The sequence below is a fragment of the Musca autumnalis genome, unplaced genomic scaffold (assembly GCF_047663935.1).
Source record: "Musca autumnalis isolate F117 unplaced genomic scaffold, ASM4766393v1 scaffold_42, whole genome shotgun sequence".
Taxonomy (NCBI): Eukaryota; Metazoa; Arthropoda; class Insecta; order Diptera; family Muscidae; genus Musca; species Musca autumnalis.
The window spans coordinates 7,375-14,748 of record NW_027412000.1 but is presented as its reverse complement, the minus strand read 5'-3'; positions in this window follow the sequence as shown (position 1 = coordinate 14,748).

Here is a 7,374-nt window from a genome sequence, read left to right as displayed (position 1 = left end):
GCCAAAGCAGGAATCAAAAGAAAAATAAGCTTATAGCGATTGCTGAGAACTAAAATATCAACTTGTTTATTCAAGGCAACAACAGCAAACGTCAAAACGGAGGCAGTAGTAGTAGAATCTTAACAAATTTGCATATTTCCGTTTAGTTACAAGGTACCAGGGAGACATTGCATACGCACACACATACAACCGATACAAACAAGCATTCACTGGACTTTTATGTTGACAACTTAAAGGCCGTTTTCAATAGTAGCTACTTCAAATGTGCGTGTTTTATTGCAACGCTTCTTAGTTCGGCAACTTTGGTCATCGTTGATAACGATGAAAAGGGAAATATTACCATAAAATTGACCATAAACTAATGCATCGTCGTATTTGTAAGGGAGAGACAAAGTTTTTATGGGACTTAGTATTTTACTGCAGAAGGAAACGAAATGTCTATGTTGTTACTTGTTATGTTTTTATTGTTGTAATATGAAGATATCTAGCAAGTAGATTGATATATAACGATTTTTTTCATTTTTATCTTAAGTTACCCCCAATAGTATGAAATAGTACTCTAACTAACTTCATAATCGTGAAACTTTAAAGAACATTTTTCTATAATTGCGATTATTTTAATGGATTTGTTCAATTAATGTGGATTTAAAAAATAAATAACCGCGCATTTTTTAAAGAAAATTTTTTCATACATCGTTATTTTTTAAGAATATTCTTTCAAAAATCGTGAATATCAAAAGATAATTTTTGCAAAAATGTTTGATTTTTTAAAGATTTTTTTTAAATCGCTTTCAAGATTCATGGATTTTTTAAACAATATTAAAAAATAGATTTTTCAAATAAAATTTTTTTCAAAAATCGTGGATTTTTTATGGAATATTTTGTCACAAAAACAGATTTATTAAACATTATTTTTTTTCAAAAAACCTGGATTTTTTAAATAATATTTTTTCAAAAAATCCTGGATTTTTAAAGATTATTTTTTCAATAATCAATTTTTTAAGGAATATTTATACCCTGCACCACTATGTGGAAAGGGTATTATAAGTTTGTTTTTGTAAAAATTCGTGTAACACTTCGAAATATTCGTCGGTATACCAATGTGGTACATCAATCTTCATATCTCGACGAGATAAAGCGATTTTGAGATGTGTGTCCGTCCGTCTGTCCATTATAAATTGTAAACACGCTCCAGGCCGCAATTATGGACCGATCGTCACGAAATTTTGTATGGAGGTCGGGTTCAGATCAGAATAGATCCCTAATCTTATTGGTGATGATCGCGAAATATTTAGCGGGTGAAATGGACCAAAAACATAATATTTATCCAATTTTCTAGCGGCTCTGTAGGTCTCAATAATAGTCCGATCAACGCGTAATTTTAAATAAGGTAAGAGTATATCACAAAGGAGAAGCCTGCAATTTGAGATGGCAATCGGATAATATTTACCACAACTTTTGTGTGAAAATTGTGAAAATTTTTAATATACAGCTTATATCTTAATTCCTGGAAGTGACATTCCGGACAAGTGAGATATACTTGAGAGTGGAACGCTTGACCTTTCAATTGATGCCAATTATGTTGGTGTGCATGATCGGATAACAGAGTTACAGCCTAATATATTCCGTTATTTGTTTGTAGTGTAATAATAAACTCGCTAGAAGTCGCAATTATACATCAATAGTCACGAAATTTTGCACCGGGTAAGAGTATAGGTCGAAAAAGATGCCTACAATTTTGAATGATGATCTGATATTCTTTAGCGGGTGAAATGGACCATTACTTTACTTTTACTTTTACTTTTGTATGAAAAATATAAAAATTGTATTTTTGGTCGATATTTTAATTCCTTGAGGACATATATATTTCGCAAAGTAGCCTACATATGGAAAAAACTACAGACCTTTCCTCTAATGTAAATTGCAATAAAGTGTTTGCTAGATAACGGGCCTATTGCCTAATATATAACAAGTAACAAAGTGTCAGTCGGCTTTGCCGACAGATAGATACCCTCAGCCAATGTGAAGCGAAACTTTCACCTCCGGACAGATCTAATGTATTTAAGGTCTCTTTAGAATTTTGTGGACCTTTTTGGACATTTGAACTTGCCGACAAAAATGTGTATTAGGAATTAACTGCACTAAGACACAAATGTTGTACTTTTGTAGGGCAGGTACCTTTAGGGTCGACCGATATGGGCCATTTTAGAAGTTAAACTAAAATATTAGGAGATCCAAAGTTTGGACCAAATTGGTTGCCCTATTCAAGTGATATCGTCCTAGCATTTTAGTGACAGTTTTAAATATTGGGGAGAAGTACCGAAAGTTGTGGACCGGTATGGCCCATGAAACTAAGTTTGGATATAATATGAGTTATCGTGCTCTCCGACCGCCACATATGGTGACATAGGGGTTTTTTACACCTTTCGGGCTGTTTTCCCAAGAAATATGGACTTGCCCCTGAAAAAACCTTTACCGTCGTAATGGAGGTAGCGAATGCAAATCGCTTCAACAAAAATCAGAATGATTCGAGAGCAGGTCTTAAAGTGAACTTATAAGAAATTTTGTGTGGGAGGTACCAGAAGGAGTAGACAAATATAGTCCATATTCGAACCTGATATATATCTGGTAGATATATTAGGATGTGAAAAGTATGGATTTCATCGGTCACTCCCTTAAGAGTTACCGTACGAACAATTTTTCCGAACATTTTTGACCTTTTGTGGGGGAGGTACCTGAAGGAGTAGACCGATATGGCTTATCTTCAAACTTGAACTATGTTTGAACAAAACATTACGAAGGCCATATTTTCGACCAAATCGGCAGATCTGTTCGAGAGTTATCTTGCGCTCCAACCACCTCACACGATGTCATAAAAGTTTTTTTGCAACTTTCATGCTATTTTCTCAGGAAGTATGGACTTGCCCCTGATGAAACTTGTACCGTCGTGTGGAGGGCAGTGAATAAAAGTTGCTAAAACAAAAATCAAAGCGATTTGAGAGATGGCCCTAAACTGAACTTTTCCGAAATTTTGTGTGGGAGGTACCCGAAGGAGTGGACCTATTGAGACCATATTGGAACCTCATATTACTCTGGTAGAAAGTTTACGCTATACAAAGTATGGACTAAATCGGTAACTCCCTTCAAGAGTTATCGTGCGCACAAACTTTCCGAACATTTTCGAACTTTTGTGGGGGAGGTACCGGAAGGACTGGACCGATGTAGCTCATCTTCGAACTTAAACTAAGTTTGGGCAAAATATTACGGAAGCCAAAATTTGAACCAAATCGGTTCATCCGTTCGAGAGTTATCGTGCGCTCCAGCCAGCAGGACAGACAGACAGACGGACGGACATGGCTAGATCGACTCCAAATTGTCTCAAACACATTTCGTCCAAACATACTTGGGTCTAAAACCATTATTTCGATGAGGCACATTTTCATCGTATCAAAGTGTATATACCCTCCTTAGCCTAAAGGCTGAGGGTATAATGAGTTCTGTGTAGAGAACCACATTTTTATCCCATGCTACTTATCGTCTCTCCAAAAGTTTATGTAACACCACGAAATATTCGTCCTAGACCCCTTATTTGGTATGCCGAAATTTATATCTCGACGAGATAAAGCGATTTAGCGATGTGTGTCCGTCCATTAAAAATTGTAAAAAAGCTTAAGGCCACAATTATGGACCGATTGTAACGAATTTTTTAAGGAGGTTGGGTTCGGGCCAGAATAGAAATGATTAGTTTTGCTGATGATCGTGAAATGTTCAGGGAATGAAATGGACCAAAAACAAAATTTTTACCAATTTTGTAGCGGCTCTATAGGTTAAAATAATAACCCGCAAAATTTTAAACAAAGTTTGAGTTTATGATGAAGAAGAAGCGTACAAACCAACGTGAAGATCAGATAATACTTAGCAAGTTAAATGGACTGGAACTTTTGTGTGAAATTGGTAAAAATTTCAATAACGTAGCGGTTAAACAACGGAAGTAGTAGTACTACATAAGTGGGTTTCATTACATTTAATTTCTGTGAACTAAATTTTCCTTTCCTGCTACAAAAATGTCTTTGTCATGCTAGAAAACTTTTTGGCTTTGGTCATAAGTATTATACATTACATCTCTGATATTTGATATTTAAATTTTCGCAATCATTGAAAAAAAGTTAGGTGGAGAGCGATTGTCCAGGGATAGTGGTATAGGGTATTATTTGTTTTAATTTTGTACTGTTAATTTTACATAATTCCATACTCGGCTACGCCTTACGATTCGAAAAAAAGAATCGAAAAGACCCTTTTAATGAACAGCATGAGCGTTAAAATTTTTAACACAAATATTCCCCATAGTATTTTCTTTAAAGTTGCCAAAGACACTATATGTCTAAAATGCACGGATTCCAAGATATCTTAAATCGAATATTTTGGAAAAACCAGAAATGGGCGGAACTTGCCCTTCCTACGTTGGTTACTTTCCGATGTCAAGGTGAAAAAACGCTGATACACGTGTCTCAAATTTTTAATCCTACTTTCATAATCTGCTAAGTTTTTCCCATTATTTTTTTTTTTTTTTTTTTTTTTTTTTTTTTGTTCTCTCACAGTGTAATTTTATATTAAAACCACACACAGCTAATCCTGGCGGCAAAAAGTTAAATTGCTATTGAATAAAAGTGTTCGCCACCAAATATTGTTTGTGAAATCATTTGGTAGTTTTGTGGTTTCGCAAACAATTCGTTGACATAGCATTGAAGCATTGACACGAACGCATACACACTCGTTCTCACAGAACCTTAGCTAACAATTGTTGATGGTAAGGTCATAAAAACAACAATGTAGTATTTAGATTACAACTAAATTCTATTGAAATACCATAAGCGTGGATGATTTCGTGGATAGAAATAAAGTAGATAACTTTTCAAATGTTTATTTTATTTAAAACGGTAAAACTTTTTGGTTTACCTACTCGTAACTTAATTACGAATAGATTTTGGTAGAACTTTTATTATTTCCGAAAATAGTTAAATGTCTACAACAGGAAATTAATTGAATCAAAGACAAAAGAAAAGGAAATTGTGAAGTAAATGTTTTACAGGAGGCGAAAGGCTTTTTGGAAGGTGTTGCGATGTGAAGTTAATATTGAGTTGAGGATTGTAATTATAGGTAACACAAGTAGGATATTGTTGCAATGTAGAAATAAGTGGTAAATAATTATTTAAACATTTTTAAATCTCGATGGTGGGTGTATAAAAAACTTCGATCCGGAAATTAACGCTGTGTTCACAGTATATGAGATAAGAGCACATGTACATACATACATACAGCGACAATTTGGAATAGGTATTGAGTGGAGTTTTTTTTATACTTGCTTCAATCAATTAATTTAAAACTCCTTCAACATCAATCAATACTGACATCAACATCTCTGATCATAGTCTTTCACCTTCATGCTTCCAACCAATTGAATTTGATACAATTTCACTTTATGTTTTTGTTGTTGTTGATGCACTTTACAACAAGAATCCATTTCAATCCAACGCATAATCCTGCAGAACAACGTCCCCACAATGTACATACCAGATCCACACAACAAAAAATATCTATGTATGTTCCAAATAGGATATTGGAATACATCGGTCAATTGCAGAAATACCTGCAAAAGTTGTTTTCGTTTTCTTGTTTTTCCTATGCCTCTGAGGCTGGATTGGGGCCGGGTTTAACGTATGACAACAAACTACTCCACCTGACATGTAACATACGACAACATTGACCTGACCTACAATATGTTATTTGGGGTGGGGGATGTGCGATGTTCCAATACACCTAAGAACTGTAAAAACTTTACGAAAACTGATAATACAATCGATGTACAGTAGCTTTGAAGAACTGAAGTGTCCTTTTGAGAGTAAAACTCACACCTTTTTCTTGTCATTATCGTTGCAGGATGGTGATGGTTATAGACATCTTTACACAAAATTGTAGTGGGTGTGTAAACTTTGGTGTTGAGAATACAGATTGATGCAATGTTCTCTCTTCTTCTCTATCTTTATTGAAAAAACTGAATTCTTATATGTAGTCTTAACTACATCTACTGCAAGCTTCTGCTATAATTTACACGGACAAATATATAAAAACTATAGTAAAACAAAAATTAAGAATGAAAATAAAAGAATTCCCTGCAATTTTTTGTTGCTGTTGTCATTGACTGTCAACAAAAGATAAGGACTTTTATGATTTTATCAACATAGACAGCAGACAAAACAATTGCAAGAATATGATATTGTGTGATGATAGAAAAGCAAAGAAAATTTAATAACAAAAATAAGGAACAAACTTTTACTGGTAAAGATATTTTTATCTCATAATACCATCTCAGAAGCAAACATACATATGTATTATATAAACAGCGGATAAAGGACTTGCTATATGTCGATTTTTGTAGGTCGATTTTAATTTGTTCAAATACACAACGAATCAATAGTTTACTGGAGCGATTTTTCTGCTTCTTATTCGATGGTGTTGTTTTCCTATTTTGAAGACATTGATATTATATTACTTTGAAGAATCGTCATGGTTATTAGGAAGCGAAGGGACTTAGTTATATGTACGACTGGCCAGCTCATGCATCTTGCATCACTGAGCCATGCCTGGCTTGGTGTAACAGTGACCTCGTATCCAACATAATGTGATGACCAATTGCAAATCTCATAGTCCGTTTTTGCATTTCACAATTACTTCCGATTGGATGGTATATGATTTCCGTGTATTAAATCTATGGAGATGATAAATAGTTAACCATTTCTTTATGACCTTCCGATCCAGCTTGGTAGGCACTAACATTTTCAATCAACTTAGAAAGAATACAAAAGTATGGATTTTTTAAATATATATTTTTAAGGGCCAAAGCATTGGAAATATAACAAGTAAGAAAAGCGTTAAGTTCGGCCGGGCCGAACTTTTTATACCCTCCACCACAAATTTCAGCCGTTTCGGTGGATTAATGTGGCCACTACCTTCAAAATACCGAAATTCGGAAGGTACCGTTCTATGGGGGCTATATGATGGCGTGGACCTATACCTACAAGTTTCTGGGGTAAAGTTTTATACGCCTAAAGAAGACTAAATACCAAATTTATCGGTGTGATAATGTGGCTAAAACGTTCAAAATATCGAAAATCGGGAAATTTGGGCTATATCAACACGTGGACCTATATAAACATTTTATGGTAGAAATGTTTCTTAGCCTCTCGAAACACAAAATACAAAGTTGCAACCGATTCTTTGGTCAAATGGGTCTAATACATTCAAAATATATTAAAACAAGTGAGCAAAGGCTATAGTCGGGACGGGGCCGACCATGTGATACCCTACACCACTACC